The 24,694-nt window shown below is 35.8% G+C and overlaps 1 protein-coding gene across 1 annotated transcript in view; it reads right to left on the reverse strand.

The window, feature by feature from the left end:
• LOC126469669 (selenide, water dikinase 1-like) overlaps positions 1-24,694 on the reverse strand; it is a 166,144-nt gene that overhangs the window by 1,936 nt on the left and 139,514 nt on the right. The window lies entirely within an intron of this gene.

The following is a 24,694-nucleotide window of genomic DNA, read 5'->3' on the forward strand; positions in this document are numbered from 1 at the left end:
TGTTCCTGGTAAAATAACTACACAAGGGTAAGAAGAAAAGACTGGAGCTGTACGGCAGACGTAGAGACGATATAAAAGGTTACTGGCAATGGAAAGGAAAGCGTTTCTGAAGAAGATAAATTTTTTAACATCGAGTATAGATTTCAGTATCAGGAAGTTGTTTCTGAAAGTATTTGTATGGAGCTCACATGCATGGAAATGAAACATAGACGATAAATAGTTTGGACAAGAAGAGAATAGAAGCTTTTGAAATTTGGTGCTACAGAATAATGCTGAAGATTATATGGGTGCACATAACTAACGAGGAGGTACTGCATAGTATTGGGGAGAGGAGAAATTTGTGGCAGAACTTGACTAGGAGAAGGGAAAGGTTGGTAGGACATTTTCTGAGGCATCAAGGGATCACTAATTTAGTATTGGAGGGCAGCGTTGAGGGTAAAAACTGTATTTTTATTTATATAGAAAACAACTTAAAAAATTAAAATGTTAACTAACTTCTTGCTTTTGGATAACATTTTAATTTTTTGAAGAAGTAACGTTTTCGGTTTAAAAATTTTCAGTAAGCACTCTGTGTTGTGAATCATAAGTTAAATTCTTTTTCCCATACATAATAATAATATATGTAATTGTATCATCTGGAATGTTATCATTAAAGAATGCACATAATTTCATTTTTGTCTTTTGAGTAGTTACAACATTCATTCTTGTACACATTAATTACAAGAATTGGAAAATTTTGAACAAAATTGAAAGTACTTACATTTACATCATTATTCAAGAGAGTTATTCTTTTAAAATCACAGAAAGCATCATAAGCTGTCGAAGTTATTTGGTGGATAAAGATTTCACAATTCTTGTGGAAAAACATTTCTTCCATTTTTTAACAGAGAAATTTGTAATTTTACATGATCAAATAAAGAAGAATCAAGGATTTGATTATTTTTTCAATTAGTTTGGAAAACAACAAAAATAAATTAAGGCATATCAAATTCTATTGAATTATAGTAATTAGTAATATATAGTTCAAAATTTATTTTTACTTGTAATGCAGCAAATTCAACTGTTTGAAGTTCAAAGAAAGAAACTGGAATTTTAGGATTTTTCAGTCTTTCTTGTTCTAGTTCAAGTAAAAATTCTAGTTCATATTTAACAACAGGAACACAAATGTCCAAACTTTTTACAACAATTTTACCTTCTTTTGGAAGAACAGAATTATCATTACCAGTACTCCAACAAAGAATAGAATCTTCTTGATCTTTTCTCAAACTCCAAGTAAAAATTACAGTTAAATCATGTCCAAACATAATTTCCTTATAATCTTTAAAAACCCACCAAATAATTCTAGTGGATAAAGATAACTCACTCAAAAGCGAAGAAGTTAAGCAAATAAGAGCTGAAGAAGAAATAAAAGGATGTTCAACTCTAGACAACTTTAAGACATAATTATCAATCAGTTTAATGCTTGATTTTCCATCATATGCAGAAAAATCAGTTCCATATGTATGAACAACATCAAAACTCGTGTAAAGTTACGAGCAATTAGAATGAACCCAACCAGCACCAATATTAACATTAATTTCTTATTGTTGGGAAAATTTAGATTATTTTTAGTCTTCTCATTCACAGGAAATGAGTAAAACTGGTTATTCTCAATTTGGTTCATGATTTATAAAGGAAAAAAAACCATCAGTTCATTTTTAAAACAACAGTTACACAAGCACCATTGAAGTCAATCAGATCATCATTTTTGTCTATTACGGTTATCTCTAAATTTTCAATAGTATCAAATATGGAAATCTTTAGAGGATGATTTGGCTGATAAATTATTGGACCTCCAGATTCAGAATTCGGCTTAAATAAAGCAATAATATTAGTTTTTCAATAAAAATGATTATCTTTAACAAACATTCCTTCAGCCAAATTAAAATTCACATTTAATAACTCAAATGGAATAATTTTAGGAAAATCGTTAGCAACAGTTATTTGATTAGGCTCAATAACTTATTTAATAAATTCTACCACACTTTCAATATTATTTTCTTTTATATCCATGTATACTTTATCACTTTCAACAGAAATTCTATTTAAAACTATTTTCTTTAATATGAATATTTGGATTTTTTGAATGAACAATTTTTTTTTTTTTTAATTTTTCGAACTATATTGACCAACAGGAATTTCTATTGTTTCTCCATCACAGTAAAGTTTATTATTTTTCGATGTGATGTTTGGAGTTAAAGTTGAGTAAAATCCAACAACTGAAACCGTTTTTAAATTTCTTACTGTAGCACTTAATTGTTTCTTCAGAACAGAAGGATTATGGCACAATTGAATTAATCAACTCACTTATATTAGTAAAAATTATGTAAATAAATGACACACTGGGAGCCAAAATTAAGAATTCCAGAAAAAAATCAAAAAACAAACATCATAAACTTTTACCAAATTCAATACGATGTGCAATAATTGGACCAAGCGGTTGTGGAAAAACAACATTAACGACCGATAATTGTATTCTAGCAAGAGGATAGCTAAATTGGAAAAAAGTAATCAATTGGCCGGTCTATGGTGTCCAACGGGCACAATATTTTGGCGATCATACATGTCGCCATCATCAGGTGAACTGATGGACTGAGCTCCTGTGAACGTGCCGGCACGGAGATCCGTACGCTACAGCTGCTCAGAGGGAACTGGGTTCGGTCGCGGCAGCAGCCGATTTAAATACCCTCCGCCCGCGGCGTGCTCCCTCCGTCGGCCGCGCCCCGCGCCACGGTTGCGCGGTGTGATGGCTCTGTCCGCCGTGGTCGTCACAATTATACATTTGCTCGATTTACTCTTGATTAACCCGATCACTGGTTCCCAAGCCTTGCTAATATTATAGCCACAGTCACGGTTTATGAGGTCGTCATTGGTGCAAATTTCGATGGCCTCTCTAACAATGCTGTCCCAGTATCTCGACATCTGTACGAGAATCCTCGTGCGGTCATACTCCATGGCGTGATTTTCCGACAAACAATGTTCAGCGACCGCCGACTTGCTCGGATACATCAGTCGAGTGTGCCTCTGGTGTTCACGGCATCGATCCTCGATGGTACGCATCGTCTGACCAATATACGACATGCCACATTGACACGGAATCTGGTACACGCCGGCCTTCCTCAAACCGAGGTCATCTTCGGCGCTCCCCACCAGTGCACGAGTTTTATTTGGAGGACAAAACACAGATCCGACCCGGTGTTTCTTCAGAATGCGGGTGATTTTCCCCGAGAGTGCGCCTGTGTATGGAATAAATGCAGTGCCTACCTCCTCCCTCGTGACTTCATCCATCACAACAGGTTGTGCTGCAGTGGCTGGGCGGAGAGCATGTTGAATCTGCCGCTCTGAGTACCCATTTTTTCAAAATACAGTTCTCAGATGTTCCAATTCCTGGGGTAGACTCTCTGCTTCAGAGATAGTGTGCGCCCTATGTACTAGAGTTTTAAGTACCCCATTCCTCTGTGAAGGGTGGTGGCAGCTGTCTGCGTGCAAATACAGATCAGTGTGCGTTGTCTTCCGATACACCCCATGACCTAGGGTGCCGTCAGCCCATCTCTTGACCAAGACGTCAAGGAAAGGTAATTTACCCTCCGTTTCAGTCTCCATAGTGAATTTGATGTTGGGGTGTATGGAGTTTAGATGTGTAAGGAAGTCAAGGAGTTTATCCATACCATGTGGCCAGATGACGAACGTGTCGTCCACGTAACGGAAAAAGCAAGTAGGTTTCCATACGGATGACGACAGGGCTTCCTCCTCGAAGTTCTCCATGCACAAATTCGCTACCACCGGTGAGAGTGGGCTACCCATGGCGACTACGCACACTGATCTGTATTTGCACGCAGACAGCTGCCACCACCCTTCACAGAGGAATGGGGTACTTAAAACTCTAGTACATAGGGCGCACACTATCTCTGACGCAGAGAGTCTACCCCAGGAATTGGAACATCTGAGAACTGTATTTCGGAAAAAATGGGTACTCAGAGTGGCAGATTCAACGTGCTCTCCGCCCAACCACTGCAGCACAACCTGTTGAGATGGATGAAGTCACGAGGGAGGAGGTAGGCACTGCATTTATTCCATACACAGGCGCACTCTCGGGGAAAATCGCCCGCATTCTGAAGAAACACCGGGTCGGAACTGTGTTTTGTCCTCCAAATAAAACTCTTGCACTGGTGGGAAGCGCCAAAGATGACCTCGGTTTGAGGAAGGCCGGCGTGTACCAGATTCCGTGTCAATGTGGCAAGTCGTATATTGGTCAGACGATGCGTACCGTCGAGGATCGATGCCGTGAACACCAGAGGCACACTCGACTGATGTATCCGAGCAAGTCGGCGGTCGCTGAACATTGTTTGTCGGAAAATCACGCTATGGAGTATGAACGCCATGAGGATTCTGGTACCGACTTCGAGATACTGGGACAGCGTTGTTAGAGAGGCCATCGAAATTCGCACCAATGACGACCTCATAAACCGTGACTGTGGCTATAATCTTAGCAAGGCTTGGGAACCAGCGATTGGGTTAATCAAGAGTAAATCGAGCAAATGTATAATTTTGATGACCACGGCGGGCAGAGCCATCACACCGACGTCATCTCAGACGCCGTCGCAATCTGTTCCACCGCGCAACCGTGGCGCGGGGCGCGGACGACGGAGGGAGCACGCCGCGGGCGGAGGGTATTTAAATCGGCTGCTGCCGCGACCGAACCCAGTTCCCTCTGAGCAGCTGTGGCGTACGGATCTCCGTGCCGGCACGTTCACAGGAGCTCAGTCCATCAGTTCACCTGATGATGGCGACATGTATGATCGCCGAAATATTGTGCCCGTTGGACACCATAGACCGGCAGCACACCCGTGGATATTTTGATTATCAAATACGCCGGGAGAAACTCAAGAATCACATATTTATCATGAATTTATTGGAGGAGATTTAAAGATTGATCAATTTAAAGAATTATGTAGTAAATGTTGGACTAAAGATAAATTCGGTTTTGTCAGGATTGATATGACAAGAAAAATTAATGGAAGGTAAATATAGTGAAAAGATTAAGGATTTTATTTAACATTGAACATTAACATTAAACAAAGTGAACAGAACTGATGAATGCAATACAGAAACATAAGCGTTGAACGATAAACATAAACACTGAATGCAAAATAAAAACAATGATCATACTTTTATTCTTAATAAATGTCTGCAAAATACAATCCACAAGTTGTTAAAATAGTGAGACAAAATACAAAAATTAAAAGCACAATTAAAAGAACAGTTTAACTAATGGAAAAAAAACCGGAACAGAATATGAAAAATGTAAGAAAGAATATCAACCAGTTATCGATACAATAGAAAAAGTTGAAGGAATCAAAGGTTTAGCTGATAAAGTTTTAAAAGCAACCGAAGAATATAGAGAAGTTCTAAGGCAAATTGTTCCTTATAATAAACATTATTTTAAAGAATTTAATGATATTTCAACAATGGAACATTATGAAAGTGATAAAAGAGATTTCACATTAAGTGATTCAGAAATACAACATTTATTGAATGAATATGGGGAAGAAATTAAAAACAGAAAACAGTTAAAAGGCAAACAAAAAGCAGCCACATCAGAAATTGTTAAAAGATATATAAGTGAAAGAATGTTTTAATATATTAATCATAGTGAAGACAAAGTTTTTGGATTAAGGCCTGTTGGTGCATTTAAGTTTGTTGGTAAATTTCCAGTAAAATTTGAAGCAGCTAAATTAACAATTGGTGATAGAACATATGAAGGAACTGCCGGATTAATGAATGTTAAAAAGTAACTATGGGCGATATGAATACACCATTTACAGGTTCTGATTTATCAAATTATGTAGATATATTGATTCAATCAGGAGCATTATATTCTGACAATAATCCAAATAAAAACATCAAGTAAAGGTAACAAACATAAATATCTGATAAAACGAATTGTTGATCTTTATCTTTCTAAAAAATTATCTGATTCAGACAGATGAAAAATTTGGCGAAGATTTAGTAAAAAACATTCAGAAAAATCAGGCAAATGTATTTGGATTAACGATGTTTGACAATCAATTGACAGATTAGCTGTTATTCATGGTGAAGAATCAGCAGAAAATAAAAATTATAACGAAAAAGTTGGCATAACAAAAATGTTAGAAAAACAAATTTAGTGATTTCATTATCAACAGTCCAAAACGTATTACATACTTAATCAAATTTTTGAATGATCTCTCTCACGCATTTTGATAAAGTGAAAAATACGGAAAAGGTTTAGTAAACACTTTAATTAACAAACCACCATTCAAAATACATCTTCCCGGCTATAAATATTGTGGACCGCGGACAAAATTAGAAGAAAGATTAGCTAGAGGACATCAAGGAATTAATCGATTAGATGACAAATTTAAGGAACATGACATTGCTTATAGAGATAATACAGAATTAGAAAGAAGACATGAAGTAGATAAAGAACTTCAATTATTTGCATAGGAAAAAATGCATGTTTCCGATGCTTCTTTAGGTGAAAAAATTGCTGCAACATCAGTTAGAGGAAATATGTATGGAAAACAGATTAGATTACACTAGTACTTGTTCCATAGATCATGAATACGACACTCTGAAATGATGTGGAACGTGTCAGGTTAATAAAAGGTGTCTATACAAGATATTACATTACACAAAATATTACATGACACTGAATATTTTTAATTTTTTTTTTGTGGGGGTTGGGGAAATTACCCACTTATTATATCCAAAAAGTCATCTAATGAGTGGGAGGAGTTGCCATTCAGAAATTCTTTAATTTCCTTTTAAATGCTATATTGCTATCTGTCAGACTTTTAACGCTGTTAGGTAAGTGACCAAAGACTCTCGTGGCAGCATAATTTACCCCCTTCTGAGCCAAAGTCGGAGTTAACCTTGAGTAGTGAATATCATTCTTTCTCCTAGTGTTGTAGCCATGTAAACTGCTATTACTTTTCAATTTGTTCTGATTGTTAATAACAAATTTCATAAGCGAATATATATATATATTGTGAGGCTACAGTGAAGATCTCTAGCTCTTTAAATAAGAGTCTGCAGGATGATCTTGGATGAGCTCCAGCAATTGTTCTGATTACACACTTTTGTGTAATGAATACTCTTTTACTTAATGATGAGTTATCCCAGAATATGATGCCATACGAAAGCAGAGAACGAAAATAGGCATGGTAAGCTAATTTACTCAGATGTATATCTCCAAAATTTGCAATGATCGTAATAGTAAAAGTAGCTGAACTCAAACGTTTCAGCAGATCCTCAGCGTGTTTTTTCCAGTTCAACCCATCATCAATGCATACACCTAGAAATTTTGAATATTCTACCTTAGCTACAGAGTTCTGATCAAAGTCTGTATTTATTTATGGTGTCATTCCTTTTACTGTGTGGAACTGTATATACAGTATTTTGTCAAAGTATAATGAGAGCCCATTTGCAGAGAACCACTTAATGACTTTCTGAAAAATATCATTTACAATTTCACCATTTAATTCTTGTCTGTTGGGTGAGGTAGCTATACTTTTATCATCGGCAAAAAATACCAGCTTTGCATCTTCGTGAGTATAGAATGGCAAGTCATTAATATATATTAAGAACAGCAGAGGACCCAAGACCAAACCTTGCGGCACCCCATTCTTGATTGTTTCCCAGTTTGAGAAATCACCAGTTTTCTTTGCATATTATGTGAACTGCTTATTTCAACTTTCTGCACTCTTCCAGTTACGTAAGATTTAAACCATTTGAGCACTGTCCCATTCAAACCACAGTACTTGAGCTTATCTGGAAGTATTCCATGATCTACAGAATCAAAAGCCTTTGATAGATCACAAAAAATCCCAACGGGTGACTTCCGGTTACTCAGAGCATTTAATATTTCATTAGTGAAAGTATATATAGCATTTTCCATTGAAAAACCCTTCTGGAAACCAAACTGACATTTTGTTAAAACTTTATTTTTACAAAGGTGTGAAGCTACTCTAGAATACATTACTTTTTCAAGAATTTTGGATAAGGCAGTCAGAAGAGAGACTGGGCAGTAGTTGACATCAGACATATCCCCTTTTTTATGCAGCGGTTTAACAATGGCACACTTCAGTCTATCTGGGAAAATGCCCTGCTGCAGAGATCTATTACATATGTGGCTAAGAATCCCACTTATCTCTTGGGAACAAGCTTTTATTATTCTGCTGGAAATCCCATCAATTCCCTGTGAGCTTTTATTCTTGAGAGAATTTATTATCTTCCTAATTTCAGAAGGAGAGGTGGGTGGAATTTCAATTGTATCAAATGGTGTGGGTAAGGCCTCTTCCATTAACTGCCTTGCTTCTTCTAATGAACATTTGGATCCTATTTTCTCTACAACATTTAAAAAATGATTATTCAAAATGTTTTCGACTTCCATCTTCTTGTTTGTCAAGTTTCCTTTCGCTTTGATGGTAATGCCATCATTCTGTACTCTTGGTTGCCCTGTCTCCCTTGTAATAATATCCCAAATTGTTTTGATTTTGTTATCAGAGGTATTAATGCATGATGCACATGCTTCTGGACTTTTTAATAACCTTTCTTAATGTAGCACAGTCCTTTTTATAAAATTTGGCTGTTTCTGGGTCATTACTCTTTCTTGTAGTTACATACCATTCCCTTTTATGGTTACAAGATATTTTTATTCCTTTAGTAAGCCAAGGTTTTTTGTATGGTTTCTTATAATTAGATTTAACTACTTTCTTGGGGAAACAGTTTTCAAATTCTCTTACAAGTGTATCATGAAATAAGTTATATTTTAAATTAGCATCGGGTTCCTTGTACACCCCATCCCAGTCTAACTGATGAAGATTTTCTCTGAAATTTCTAATTGTTGAGTCATTAATAGAACACACAACTTTGGAGGGTAGTTTTGAATTACTGAATGGAGCTATGTCATATACTAGCTTAGTATCATGATCAGAAAGCCCATTCTCAACAGGACAAGAGTTTGTGCTTTTAAACCTATCTTGGTCTATAAAAGTGTTATCTATAAATGTGCTGCTGTCCTTTACTACCCGAGTAGGAAAATTAATGACAGATGACAAATTGAAAGAACCGAGCAAGACTTCTATGTCATTCTTCCTATTATACTCTTTCAGTGAATCAACACTGAAGTCCCCACAAATAATAATTTGCTTTCCCCCGTCTGACAGATAGCACAACAAGGCATCCAAGTATTGCAGGAATAAATGAAGGTTTCCTGAAGGGGACCTATATACTGTTACAATTATAAAAGAGCCCTTCTTCAGTTTAAGTTCACAGGCACATGCTTCTATATGTTGCTCTAGACAAAACTTTTTTGTATCTAAGCTTTCTACACAGTAATAACTTTTGACATATATGGCAACTCCTCCTCCCACCTTATTCTCTCTACTCATACGTGCACGTAGTTTATAACCACTGATATTACATTAGTAGATTAGAAGATGACAAAATGGATGGTATTAAAAAACTTTATTATTTTTTAATCTATATAAATGAACAACTTTTTTTATCAATTATACTTTGCTACCAAGGGGCATACTAAGCTAAAGGTGATCATACTTAATGATCAACTAAATGCAACTGAAACATTTTTGACTAAAGTTCAAGAAAGAAAGATTTTTGACTGATGTTCAGAAAATAAAGAAAGAGAAAAAATTATCCGAAATTTGCTTGTATCTATTTCAATTGCGAAAAAAATTACTGAATATCTAAGGCGCTGGACTAACAAAACATGAAGGTGGTTTTCTTCCATTAATTTTTGCAGCTTTAGCTTATCTTGCAACAATTGGTTCATAATGTGGCAGATCTGCATCAACTGCAAATACAGTGCTAAACAAGAAAAAAGGTGATCAAGAGATAGAAGAACAAAAAAGACATAACCTGGAAATGGAAAAGGGCAGTGGAATGAAAGAAGTAAAAATCATTTCAAAGAAATAATCGAAAAATTTAATGAACCTTTATCTAATTTTGACATAGAAAAACTAGTCAAACAATTAAAACTTAAATAAGTTTCGATGCATTTTTATGATTGATGAACTGCCAAATGAACCATAAAATTTAGAAAGTGGAATAGTAAATTTAGATACTTCTGATCATGTTGTAGCTCATTGGATTTGCTACTATAAAAACAGAGATATAAATTTTGTTTTTGATTCATATGGAGGAAATATTGGGAAAAATAATTTATACTACAATATCAAGAGAATTCAAATTTTCAATGAAATAATTTGTGGACATTTGTGTCTATGTTTTAAAACTGTTATGCAAAAATTGTAAGTTTAATGATATTTTAAATTTACTAAATGGACATTTTTGGAAATAAAATCGTTAAGGATTTTCAGTCATTAGAGGCACAAATTGTTGGTGAATTAACTTCAAAATTTGAAGATTTTCAATCAAAAATCTAAGATTCTCAAACAGAAGTAGACTCAAAAACGTATGATGTAGTTAAAGAATTTCAAAAAGAATTAAATGAAAATTTAAAAGTTGCAAAATATTATATTGATTTTAAAAATAGAAGAATCGTTAACAGTAATGATAAACTTGATGATTTGGATGCGATTAGTAAAAGATATTTGGAAACAAGACTTTTAGAAACTAAACAACAATATATAAATTTTTATTCCAAGAAAGATATTGAGAAAGTTTTATCAGATTACTTTTCAAAAGGCGATTTAACTCCGTAATTAAATGAATTAAGTAATCTTAAAGATATTATTGGTATTTATGATGGTATCATGGAACATCACATGAAAGAAAGAAATAAAAACCAAAGACAAGGTTAATTCAATGGAAAATGTGCTTAAATCTATAGTTTCAAATTTATATGGAAAAGTTGGTAAAGATCTACAAATAATAAAGTCTTTTGATGCAAGCAACTAATTAAAATTACTTTTCATTCTATATAAATGGAGAATCATAATCAAATTTACTGTTTGAAGTGCAAAAAGCTTACTGACACACTTCAGCCTCATAGATTGACAACCAAAAATGGAAAACAAAGAATTGAAGGCCTTAGTTCAATTTGTAAAATGAAAAAAAGCAAATTTGTTTAAATAATTTTTAGGTGAAGGTCTAAATATTTGTGACCAAATTAAAAATGAATTACATAAGCCAATGAAAAAAATTGGCTATCACTAGTATTTGAATCCGGGGGATGAAAAGAGCAGCAAATAACCGAGAAGTGTGGAGGAAGATTGTTGAAGAAGCCAAGGCTCACCAAGGTCTGTAGCGCTACTGAAGAAGAATGAGAAAAAAATTTTAAAAGAAAAATGTAATTTCTTTTGTAATAGATGTTCATTGGCAAGCTTATTTAGCCAAAATAAACTCCAGAAAGTTGAAAGGAATATCAAGATACAGGATATAAATATTTATTGACTTATTGATGTTTTTCAAAATTTGCTTGGGCTATCTCAACGCTAAAACAAGTAAAAATATAGCTGAATCTCAAAAAAAAAAAAAAAAAAAAAAAAAAAAAAAAAAAAAAAAAAAAAAAAAAAAAAAAAATAGTCATCGCTCCATCGCCAAAAAAATTGAATTTCAAGAGTTAATGAAAAAAGTTAACATTAATCATTATTCAACTTTCAGCAAATTAAGAGCATTTGTTGTTGGAAATTTTACAGAAAATTCAGAGGAAAAATGTGGAAGGAAGTTACTCTTCAAGGAAATTATAAATGTGTTGAAAGTTTCGAAATTAGTTGATGAATACACCAACACGAGACATTCAACTATAAAAAATGCCGCCAAGGGTGTAAATAAAGAAGCTGAAAAAATCTGATTGAAAACTGTTTACATAAATATTTGCTAGATGCTGAATCCAAATTTAAAATTGGCAATAAAGTGAGAATAAGTAAATGTAAAGGAATTTTTGAGAAACAATACACTGCCAATTGGTCAACAGAAATTTTCAAAATTGAAGATGTTGATCTTTCCAATGAAATAATTGGAAGATATTGACGGAAATTTTTATGAACTAGAAATAATGAAAACATATGTTCCACATGTTTACCTCGTTGAGAAAGTTTTGAGAATGAAAGGAGATAAAGTTTATGTTAACCCTCTAACGGTAAGGTTGGGGTTGGATCCGACCCCAGCGAGTCTGTTTTGTTTATAACTCCCCATTCCCTTTTCTGAGAGCGCTGTGGTTCCAGCTACCCTACCAGCCAGTCGTCCCGAGAACGCCGATGAGGCCACGTCAGTCTGGCGAGTGACCTGCAGCTACCCCCTCTATCCGAACCCTACATTACCCGCGCTCGGGTTCGATCCGACCCCACCTTACTGTTTACATCACACTTATTAGTTTCTTTTGTGGGGAGGATTCAACCCTATATTGATGTTTATATTACATCTACGTTTTGTTTTCTCTTCTAGTATCTTACTAAAATGGCGCACCAACTCCTTAGAACTCCTGAGGAGATATACAACTAGTTTCTCCGACAAGAGGCTGAGTCAGAGGATGGCAACAATATCGATGCAGAAAACTGTTCACAAACCGAGGATGATGTATTATCTAATACTGATGACGAGAATGATGTATATCATTGTGCAGCAGGGGCAGTCGAGTTTGATAATTCTCAGTCAGATGTAGATGATGAGAGAAATTTTGAGCTAGGTAAAGACTTAGAGACAATATGGACCAACAAACCCATCCATTCAAAATTTTCTAGGACACCAGCGTCAAATATTATTACTCATCTCCCTGGTCCATGTAGAAAGCAAGGGGGTCACTAGTGAATTGGAAATATTTGTATTATTTATATATTCGAAAATTATAGAAAAAATGGTTTTGTAAACAAATCTTGAAATCGAGAAATCTAGGCTAAAGTACAATACGGTCCAGTGGTGTCATTCACCAACAGAGAGCGTTGAAATAAAAGGGTTGATGGGCCTTCTCTTTATGAGTGGTGTCCTAAGAAATTCTATGCTCAGTGTAGATGAGATGTTCTCAGCAACCTATGGACCTCCGGTATTCCGTTGCACTATGTGCAAGAAAAAGTTTGCATTTCTTATAGAAAACCTCCGCTTCGGTGATAAAGCCACCAGAGAGGCCAGAAAAATCAAAGACAAATTTGCGACCTTCAGAGAAGTGTGGGACATGTTTGAATCTAACAGTGAAAAAAATTATAGTCCATCTGAATATGTCACAGTAGACGAGACTCTATTGAGTTTTCGGGGTGCCTGTCCATTCAAAACGTATATCCCATCGAAACCCGACAAATATGGGTTGAAAATATTGTCACTATGTGACGCAAGGACAGTCTATTTTTTACGTGGCATTCCACACAGGCAAGGACAACCGAATAAAGAGGAGACCTGGAGAATTGCCTTTACCTGCCCAGTATGTTTTGCGCCTGACGGAAACTATCAGGGGTTCTAATAGAAACATTACAGCAGACAATTGGTTCTCCTCACTGGAGGTGACTGCCGCCCTCCTCCAAAAGAAACTCACATTTGTAGGTACACTGAGGAGGAACAAACCGCAAATACCAACATCAATGCTGATTTCAGCTCCAGTAGGCTCACCAACATTTATGTATCAGGACGACAAAACTTTGGTGTCATTTACCCCAAAGAAAAATAAAAAAATTTAGTGATATCGTCTATGCACTTCTCTGGAGAGATAAATGAAAAATCAAATAAGCCTGAAATTGTGGAGTTCTACAATCTAACTAAAGGAGGGGTCGATGTATTGGATATGCTTTGCCACAGCAGAACCACAAGAAGAAAATCAAGAAGATGGCCCATGCGGTACTTTTATACTATTTTAGACATCGCTGCTATAAATAGTTTTATCATTTACAAAAGCAATAGCACAATGGACAGCTTTTCAAATGACGTGAGAATATCATTTCTCAAAAATCTTGCGCTCTCTCTGACAAAACCTCTTTTGGAAAAGAGGTTGAATAACACACATCTTCCCCGTGAACTCTGTTCATCTATTGGAAAACTTTTAGAAAAAGAACCAATCGAATTAGATAAGGCTACCCAAGGACAGCCACTAAAGAAAAGAAGATGTGATTTTTGCGACGGATCAAAAGATAGGAAGGGGAATGCTTTTTGTAGTAAGTGTAAGCATTCTATATGTGGGGAGCATAAAGTTATTATATGCCCTGGGTGTAAAGAAATTGAAATGTGATAAATTTTGCCAAATATGTATTTTCAGGGCTGTATGTGATCGTTTCCAGGATAACATTATACATTCATTATTTGTTCCTATTACATTATGTGTACAAAGACATTTATTACTGAGAACTTTATATTTCGAAACTGCTGACACTATATTTTCTACAATTAGTAAGAGATGTTTCTCATTAGTTCCAATCTTTAGAATTTCTAAAGCACTTAATTTCGTAGTTGATGACTGAATCTATTGATTTTTAATATGTTTTCAATAATTTTATAGAGAATATATCTATTAAGGTATTTTTTTGTAATCAAGTTCCTATTTTTTCCAAAGTACTTTATATTCTTACTTATTGACTATAAAAATAAAAAAAATTGTTGTTATAACAAATATTGTGTGTGTTTAATTGATGATAAAACTTTTTCTCATTATTCATTTTTTATTTTACCCGGAAAATCGATAGTCGGAGGGTGGGGTCTGATCCAACCCCACCTTACCGTTTATGTCAGGAAACTTCACCTTACCGTTAGAGGGTTAAATGGTTGGGTTTCGATAATTCGCACAACAGTTGGGTTAGTAAAGCTAATGTCATTTTCCAAAATGTTAATAAAGACATTTTATACAGGAATGGAGAGTGTTATTGAAACTTTAAACATTTTTGGCATCGAATATAAAATTCATTATGCATATTGTTTCAGTAAAGAAGATGACTTTATTTTGATGTTCAGATAAAGTTTAACAAAAGAGACTTAATTTCAAAATTATTTGAAAATTTTAAATTTGAGTTGATGGAATCAAATGATGGCTTTAGTGAATTTTGTCTACTAGATGTATATAAAATATTTTATGAATTATTTACAATTTAATTTTGAAGAAAGTATTTCCAAATTTAGTTTTATATTATAAGAAACATTTGCTAAATCATTTGTAATGGCATGCAATAGTTTTGGCGAATACACAGCCGAAATGTTGAAATAATTTTCATAGCAAACTATTCTTAAAGTTTCTTTCATGGAATGATATAAATTTATTGAATTTGGCACATAATTCTCAAAAATTCTTCACAATTTCTAATTATATCTATTTGCTTTTGTGCATTTTTTAATTGTGCTTGGATGACATTATTCAGTTCTTTTACATGATTTATTTGTGCTTCATAAAGTTGTTTAGCATTAATCTTTATCTTATATTCTCCATGTTTTCGAATGGACAGCAAAACAACATGAGTAATCCATTTTCTGAATTGTTTTGCTTCTTCTCTAGATTTTAAAATTAAAGAATGAACACCTCCTCCATTGATAAGAAATGAAGATTTTTCATTACCTTTTGACCTCTCCATTTTGGAGTGTTTTAAATCTTCTAATATTTTTTTATCTTCATCAATATGCTGGAAAGCTTTATCTACTTCTTTATACTCCAATAACTATGCATCATGTTTTGCTTTAAACCATGGTTCATTATTTTCATCAATAATTATTAAAATCATTTTTGTTGTTATAAATGAATTTTTTGATTTTTAGATCCACAAGAGACTCCATTCACATACAAAACAATTTAATATTTTTATATTTTTTAATTCTATTAAATTTTTTTGTTATAAATGGAAAGTGAAAATACACCAATAAAAGTATTCTATCACACCTGTTCCCAGAACTCCTGAAAATAGACACCGACTGTGGATATTTTATCACAGAGACAGTCCCTCTGACCGTTCAGAGAGGTCACAAAAACTGTCCAAAAATGTAAACAACCATGCAGGAGAAGTTCCTATTAGATGAAGGGGGTCCGACAGCCAATCAGTTCCAGTCATTTCACCAGGAAGCAGCTACACGGGTCGTGTTGTTTGTAGTTCAACCATGCATAGACGGTCAATACCACAGTTCGATCACGTCCACATTGTTACTTTCTACCAGGAAGGTCCCTCACCAAGGAAAGTGTCCAGGTGTCTCTGAACCAAAGCAATGTTGTTCAGACATGGAGGAGGTACAGAGAGAGACAGGAACTGTCGATGACATGCCTCGCTCAGGCCACCCAAGGGCTACTACTGCAGTGGGTGACTGCTACCGACAGATTATGGCTCGGAGGAACCCCGACAGCTATGCCACCATGTTGAATAATGCTTTTCGTGCAGCCACAGGACATTGTGTTACAACTCAAACTGTGCCCAATAAGCTCCACGATGCGCAACTTCACTCCCGACATCCATGGCGAGGTCCATCTATGCAACCACGACACTATGCTGCGCGGTACAGATGGGCCCAACAGCATGCCAAATTGATCACTCACAAGGGAACCTCCCCATCGCACCCCCCTCAGATTTAGTTATAAGTTGGCACAGTGGACAGGCCTTGTAAAACTGAACACAGATCAATCGAGAAAACAGGAAGAAGTTGTGTGGAATTATGACAAAAATAAGCAAAATATACAAACAGAGTAGTCCATACGCAAGATAGTCAACATAAAGGATAGTGTGAGCTCAGGAGCGCCGTGGTCCCGTGGTTAGCGTGAGCAGCTGCGGAACGAGAGGTCCTTGGTTCAAGTCTTCCCTCGAATGAAAAGGTTACCGTTTTTTTCCCACAAAGTTATGATCTGTCCGTTTGTTCATTGACATCTCTGCTCACTGTAATATGTTTAGTGTCTGTGTTTTGCGACCGCACCGCAAAACCGTGCGATTAGTAGACGAAAGGACGTGCCTCTCCAATGGGAACCGAAAACATTTGATCGCAAGGTCTTAGGTCAACCGATTCCTCAACAGGAAAAAACGTCTGATATATTCTATACGACACTGATGACGGCATGTGCGTCACATGCAAGGAACATGTTGTCGACCCACCTAACTTGTACACTTGGCGAATGGGTAAAAAGGTTCTTCTACCTTGCCCAATTTAGGTTTTCTTGTGGATGTGATAATCACTCCCAAAAAAGTGATGAAAACATAAGTGTTTGTGACATAAACTGCAACAAATGAATGTAACAGTTTCAGTCGCATCGGACGGACAGACGGACGGACGGATAATAATTGTCTGAAAATAAAAAACTAAACTTTTCACTCGAGGGAAGACTTGAACCAAGGACCTCTCGTGCTGCAGCTGCTCACACTAACCACGGGACCACGGCGCTCCTGAGCTCACACTATCCTTGATGTTGCCTATCTTGCGCACGGACTACTCAGTTTGTATATTTTGCTTATTTTTTTCATAGTTCCACACAACTTCTTCCTGTTTTCTCGACTGATCTGTGTTCATTTTTTCAAGGCCTATCCACTGTGCCAACTTATAACTAAATCTGAGGGGGGTGCGATGGGGAGGTTCTCTTGTCAGGATTTTATCACATTCTCTTCAGCGATGAGTGTCGCATATGCCTTCAACCAGACAGTCATCGGAGACCTGTTTGGAGGTAACCCAGCCATGCTGAACACCTTAGATACACTGTCTAGCGAGTGCAGCAAGCTGGAGGTTCCCTGCTGTTTTGGGGTGGCATTATTTGGGGCCAACGTACACCACTGGTGATCATGGCAGGTGCCGTAATGGCTGTACAATATGTGAATGCCATCCACTGACTGATAGGACAACCATATCGGAATCATATTCGGGTGGGGGGGGGGTGGATTGCGGCATTCGTCATCGATCACAATTTGCGCCCCCCATTATCCACATCTCGTGAAAGACTTCCTCCAGGATAATGACATCGCTCGACTAGAGTGTCCAGCATGTTTTGCGGACATGAGCTCTATCGAACATGCCTGGGATGGATTGAAAAGGGCTGTTTATAGACGACGTGATCCACTGATCACTCTGAGGAATCTACGCCGAATCGCCATTGACGAGTGGCACAATCTGGACCAACAGTGTCTTGATGAACTTGCGGATAGTATGCCACGATGAATACAAGCATGCATCAATGCAAGAGGACGTGCTCCTGGGTATTAGAGGTACTGGTGTGTACAGCAATCTGGACCACAATCTTGAAAGGTCTCGCTTTATGGTGGTACAAGATGTAATGTGTGGTTTACTTGAGCAATAAGAATGGCGCAAATGATGTTTATGTTGATCTCTATTCCAATTTTCAGTACAGGTTCTGCAATTCTCTGAACCGAGGTGATCCAAACTTTTTTTGACGAGTCTAAAATGATTTGTCCACTGTGCAACCAAGAAAAAGAAATTCATACAGAAATTTAAAACTTAATTTGCCTTCAAAATAAGGCTGTAAAAATTGTATGAGAAAGATGCAAAAAAAATGCGTTCCTATCACGCATAATATAAAACCTTTCTTTTTGTGAAAAATATGGAAAAGAAATTAAAAATGCCTGTATGTATGTAAACTGTGATCATTCAAAAGACGAGAAATTGGCATTACTTTATCAAACATAAAGAAAAAGAATATCAAGAAGATGAATTTTTTGTGGAAAATTTATCTGTAAATATTATTTGGAAACATCAAAAAATACCATATCATGAAAAAATATTAAAAAGTAATTTATTCTTTATTTTGTCGTCCAAACATTTTTATAATCAAGCATCCAAGGATTTAGATACTTAGAAATCATTTCAATTTTCTAGACAACAGTTTAATACTTTTAAGAAATCTTTTTTCTCATCTTTTATTTTATTTGGATTTAATTTATAATGTCCATATGGCAATGTATTAATTCCATCTTGTAATGCAACTCATTTATCACTGTCAGAACTTGAAACAATGTTATTGCATTGAACTGTATACAATTCATGTCTAAATGATGTAATTAAATTCATTTTTCTGTATTACTTTACTTTGCCATCTAAGCGCTCTTTATAATCACCAAACTGATTTCATTTTTCACAGCTGATTTTTTTAACTCCTTCAAACTTTTTCTCTTCATTTTCGCGAACTCTATATGCATACATTTTCTATCTTAAACTCACATGTCCTAGAATGATTTTTTCACTATTTCCATCCTTCATTTTTCCTAAAACTTCGTTTACTTGCAGATTTCCATAAATATTGTCTTTTCGATAATCACTTGTCTCAAATTTGTCTACCATTGTCTTCATGTCTTTATAGAAATCTTTAGTACTTATATCATAAATGAAAGGACCAGTATCCATATAACATAGATCAATATTGTCCCCATATTTTGGCTTCATAACATTGTAGTGAAAATAATACATTTTTCTTTTCGATATATCTGAAATAGTCATTCGAATATAAATTGGATTATTCAACATTAATTTTATTTTCTTCATAGGATCTGCTACTAGATTTTCTTAAAATACTGTAGTATGCTCATAATTTGGTTTCGAAACATATGTTCTATATATTCTTGGATCTGTAATGATTTTTAAATTTTGTCTATTTGTAATGTTTTCCATTTTTTCAAACACAGAATTATTCATCAATTTGTAGAAACCTTTTTCAAAATTGTTAGCTGCCCTTTTTCTCATTTTGGTATTAAAATGAACATATTTTTTCAACCACCCTGACTGTTCAAACGATAAGACTATGAATTTTCTTTAATTTCAGTGCAAGACTTAATTATTGTTTAAGATTTCTATAATGCAGGGCTTATGTTTCTTTGTTATTCTAAGTTGTTGTTAATTTATTTCCTCCTTCTGGAGCCAAAGGTAGATCTGTATGAAAATCATGTAATTTTCTTGGATATTCTAGATCAACTAAAAAAAATATAGCCACATTTACAATAATCTGGAATTTTAAGTATTTTTTCTGCACTATTCTATTTTGGCTCTATCCACTCGAAATTTCTGAATGGCAAAAATTGAGACACTGCCCAACCATAAAATTTGTTTCCATCTCAACATGCTACATAATTTGACTTGTTTTGACTCAAATTTTTCACATGTCATTTGCTTTTGCAGATCTTTTAATACTTGGAGAAATTCCACCTCTAATTCTTTTCTCAAGAAACAAGATCACGTTATAATCATATAATAAATGCAATTTCATTTTTCTCTTTTTTCACATAGAATGGTGAGGCTTCCTGTTGTCATGTCCTGGTTCACGAACCACGGGCAACGTATGAGTGGCCAAGTAAGTGGTCCTGACAGTGGCCAAGTAAGTGGTCCTGACAGTCGGGATACCAGTTACTTTGGAATAAGGCTGGGCATCTCTGACATATTTTGAGTCATGGTCACCTTTGTGCTCAGATGGCAAAGACTACCAAATCCACCAGTTAGTCCCTCAACCGTTAGGGGTAAAACTCAATGGGACCCGGGGCAAGTAAGGCTAGCAACCTGCTTCCCTGGTACTGATGCTGGACACAACCAGAGAAAAATGCCTCGGACCTTTGATGGTGACGGAGTTCCTCCTCTAATTGACAAACCAGGGGCTCCTAAGATACGACTCGGCAAATTAATGGTAACGAGATGGGGAGCTATTAATATCAATGGGGGCTACATCGGGAAGAAGGTAGAGCTGGCAGAGGCTGCAAGTAAGATGGGGTTGGACGTTTTAGTTGTTAGTGACATTCGGGTAAGGGGTGAGAAAGAAGAGGAAGTGGGAGAATACAAGGTCTACCTGTCAGGAGTCAAAGCAGGAATAACACAATGGGGTGTAGGGCTTTACATCAGGACAGAAATGGAACCCAGCGTAGTTGCAATAAGGTATGTAAACAAACGACTGATGTGGATAGATTTGACAGTGTCTAGCAAGAAAAATAGGATTGTGTGAGTATATTCGCATTGTGAAGGGACAGATCAAGATGAGATGGATAGTTTTTATGACACACTCAGTGATGTAGTTGTTAGAGTAAAGGACATGGACAGTGCTCTGCTCATGGGTGATTTTAATGCCAGGATTGGAAATCGAACAGAAGGGTATAAAAAGGTTATGGGTAAATTTGGAGAGGATATGGAGGCCAACAGCAAAGGGAAACAACTCTTGGATTTCTGTGCCAGTATAGGCTTAGTAATCACAAACTCCTTTTTTAAACATAAGAACATTCACTGGTATACCTGGGAAGGCAGGGGAACCAGATCTGTCATTGACTATATAATAACAGATCAGGAATTCAGGAAGGCTGTGAGGGACACACGTGTATTCAGGGGATTCTTTGATGACACTGATCACCATTTAATCTGCAGTGAAATTGGTATTGTGAGGCCGAAAGTGCAGGAGGTCAGGTCCATATGTAGGAGGATAAGAGTGGAGAAACTTCAGGATAAGGAAATCAGGCACAAGTACATAACAGTGATCTCAGAAAGGTACCAGTTAGTCGAATGTAGTCAATTACAGTCATTGGAAAAGGAATGGACAAGGTACAGGGACACAGTACAAAAGTGGCTAAAGAATGTCTTGGAACAGTAGTGTTAAAGGTAGGATGAAGCAAACAGCTTGGTGGAATGACACAGTCGACGCAGCCTGTAAAAAGAAAAAGAAGGCGTATCAAAAATGGCTACATACCAGAACTCAGGTAGACAGAGAAAGTTATGCTGAATAAAGAAACAAAGCCAAACAGATAATTGCAGCATCCAAGAACAAATCTTGGGAAGACTTTGGGTCAAGCTGCTGGAAAACCATTCTGGAGTGTAATTAGCAGTCTTCGAAAGGAAGGTAAGAAGGAAGTCACAAGTATTTTGGACAGGTCAGGAAAACTGCTGGTGAATCCTGTGGATGCCTTGGGCAGATGGAGGGAATACTTTGAAGAGTTGCTCAATGTAGGTGAAAATACGATCAGCAATGTTTCAGATTTCTATGTACAATGGGATAGGAATTATGATGGAAAAAGATCACATTTGAGGAAGTGGAGAAAATGGTCAATAGACTGCAGTGCAATAAAGCGGTTGGGGTGGATGAAATTAAGTCGGAACCCATCAAATACAGTGGAATGTCAGGTCTTAAATGGCTACACAAGATAACTGAAATGGCGTGGGAGTCAGAACAGGTTCCATCAGACTGGACGAAAGCAGTAATCACACCAATCTTTAAACATGGAAACAGAAAAGATTGTAACAACTACAGAGGTATCTCTTTAATCAGCGTTGTGGGTAAAATCTTCTCTGGTATTGTTGAAAGGAAAGTGCAAGTATTAGTTGAGGACAAATTGGAGGAAGGCCTCTTAGAAGTTGTCAGGACCAGATCTTTAGCTTACAGCAAATAATGGAGAAGTGTTACAAGTGGAACAGTGAATTGTATCTATGCTTTATAGATCTAGAAAAGGCATATGATCGGGTTCCAAGGAGGAAGTTATTGTCTGTTCTATGAGATTATTGAATAGGAGGCAAACTTTTGCAAGCAATTAAAGGTCTTTACATAGATAGTCAGGCAGCAGTTAGAGTTGACGGTAAATTGAGTTTATGGTTCAGAGTAATTTCAGGGGTAAGACAAGGCTGCAACCTGTCTCCACTGTTGTTCATATTATTTATGGATCATATGTTGAAAACAATAGACTGGCTGGGTGAGATTAAGATATACGAACACAAAATAAGCAGTCTCGCATATGCGGATGACTTAGTTGTGATGGCAGATTCAATTGAAAGTTTGCAAAGTAATATTTCACAGCTATCAGAAATGTAAGGACTATGGTATGAAGATTAGCATCTCCAAAACGAAAGTAATGTCAGTGGGAAAGAGAGATAAACGGATTGAGTGCCAAATAGAAGGAACAAAGTTAGAACAGGTGGCCGGTTTCAAGTACTTAGGATGCATATTCTCACAGGATGGCAACATAGTGAAAGAACTGGAAGCGAGGTGTAACAAAGCTAATGCAGTAAGCGCTCAGCTACGATCTACTCTCTTCTGCAAGAAGGAAGTCAGTACCAAGACAAAGTTATCTGTGCACCGTTCAATCTTTCGACCAACTTTGTTGTATGAGAGCGAAAGCTGGGTGAATTCAGGTTACCTTATCAATAAGGTTGAGGTTACAGATATGAAAGTAGCTAGGATGATTGCAGGTACTAGTAGATGGGAACAATGGCAGGAGGGTGTCCACAATGAGGAAACCAAAGAAAAACTGGGAATGAACTTTATAGATGTAGCAGTCAGGGCAAACAGGCTTAGATCGTGGGGTCATGTTACACGCATGGGAGAAGCAAGGTTACCCAAGAGACTCATGGGTTCAGCAGTAGAGGGTAGGAAGAGTCAGGGTAGACCAAGGAGAAGGTACCTGGATTCGGTTAGGAATGATTTTGAAGTAATAGGCTTAACATTAGAAGAGGCACCAATGTTAGCACTGAATAGGGGATCATGGAGGAATTTTATAAGGGGGACTATGCTCCAGACTGAATGCTGAAAGGCATAATCAGTCTTAGATGATGATGATGATGATGATGAACATAGAATCCCAAACTAGTTCAGGAACTGTCGAACACCAAGATGGATCAAGTGTATAAGATTTAATGCATGTATCTCTAAAATTTTCGAAGATATCTGCTAAAATTAAAATATCAGATTCATTATATAATCTTGTATATTCATCTAAATTTTTGATGTTGAACTTCTTCCAAACTGTTTTTGCTCTTTTATAATCATCAAGAATTATCTGATTTATTAAGTCTTGAATAACAGCACTCTTTCTTGCAATTTTTCTTCTGAGTCCATATATTCATAATGATAAACTCCTTTTCTAATTATAAATGCAGTTGCTCACCTTCAAAATATTTTGATAATTCTCTAAATTGTTCTTTTGTAAGATAATTTATCGATACTCGAAGACATAAATTTGAATGTATCCAAGAATCTTAATGTTAATCCATCTTCAATGTGTTTACTAGAAGAAATACGTATGTGTTGTTATTTGGAATTGCATCAGTATCTTTCTTATCTTTTGCTAATTCTTTCATAAACAAATGAACATCATAATTTGTTAAATTATGAATATAAACTGGAAGAAATTTTGTATTTTGATAATTAAGACTACAATCTTTATGTGCTGCTTCATGATATTTTCCTGTCAAATGGCAATGATCTTTTACTTTTGTATCATCAAAGTCCACTGCTCGTTCACAAATGTGACAAATTTCTGAATTTTTAAAACTGATTATATCTTTAGTCAATTTCATTGGAACATTTTGTTTATGTATTCTAGCAATTTCTCTTGATTCTTTTTATAACATTTCAATGAATTTTTGTGCTGCTTCTTCACCTACATTTGTAACTGGATTTTTATAGAATTTTTAGAATTGGCAAATGTTTTTCATGTATGATTTTTCAGAATTCGGCTGACAAGTTTGAATATCTTATAATAAACATTCGAAATCAGCATTAATGACAAAAGGAACCCATAATGAACGATTATAATTTTCAAATTCAATTTTTTGGGCTTAGGAAGGAATATCTATTTTTACTTCTTTATGTTCTTTACAATAGTGCTCGTGAATCTCTAATTTTTCTTGTGAATAAAAATATCTTAAACATCCACCATAAAGATAAAAAAGATGTCCATTTTGTGATGTTTGTGTGCTAATTAATCTAGATAGATTTTTTATCCAACAATAATGTGAATTATTTTCATCTCTAATTAAAAGAACATTTGTACGTTTTTCTAGCTTATGTTGCGTA

This window comes from Schistocerca serialis, chromosome 3 (assembly GCF_023864345.2).
Source record: "Schistocerca serialis cubense isolate TAMUIC-IGC-003099 chromosome 3, iqSchSeri2.2, whole genome shotgun sequence".
Lineage (NCBI taxonomy): Eukaryota > Metazoa > Arthropoda > Insecta > Orthoptera > Acrididae > Schistocerca > Schistocerca serialis.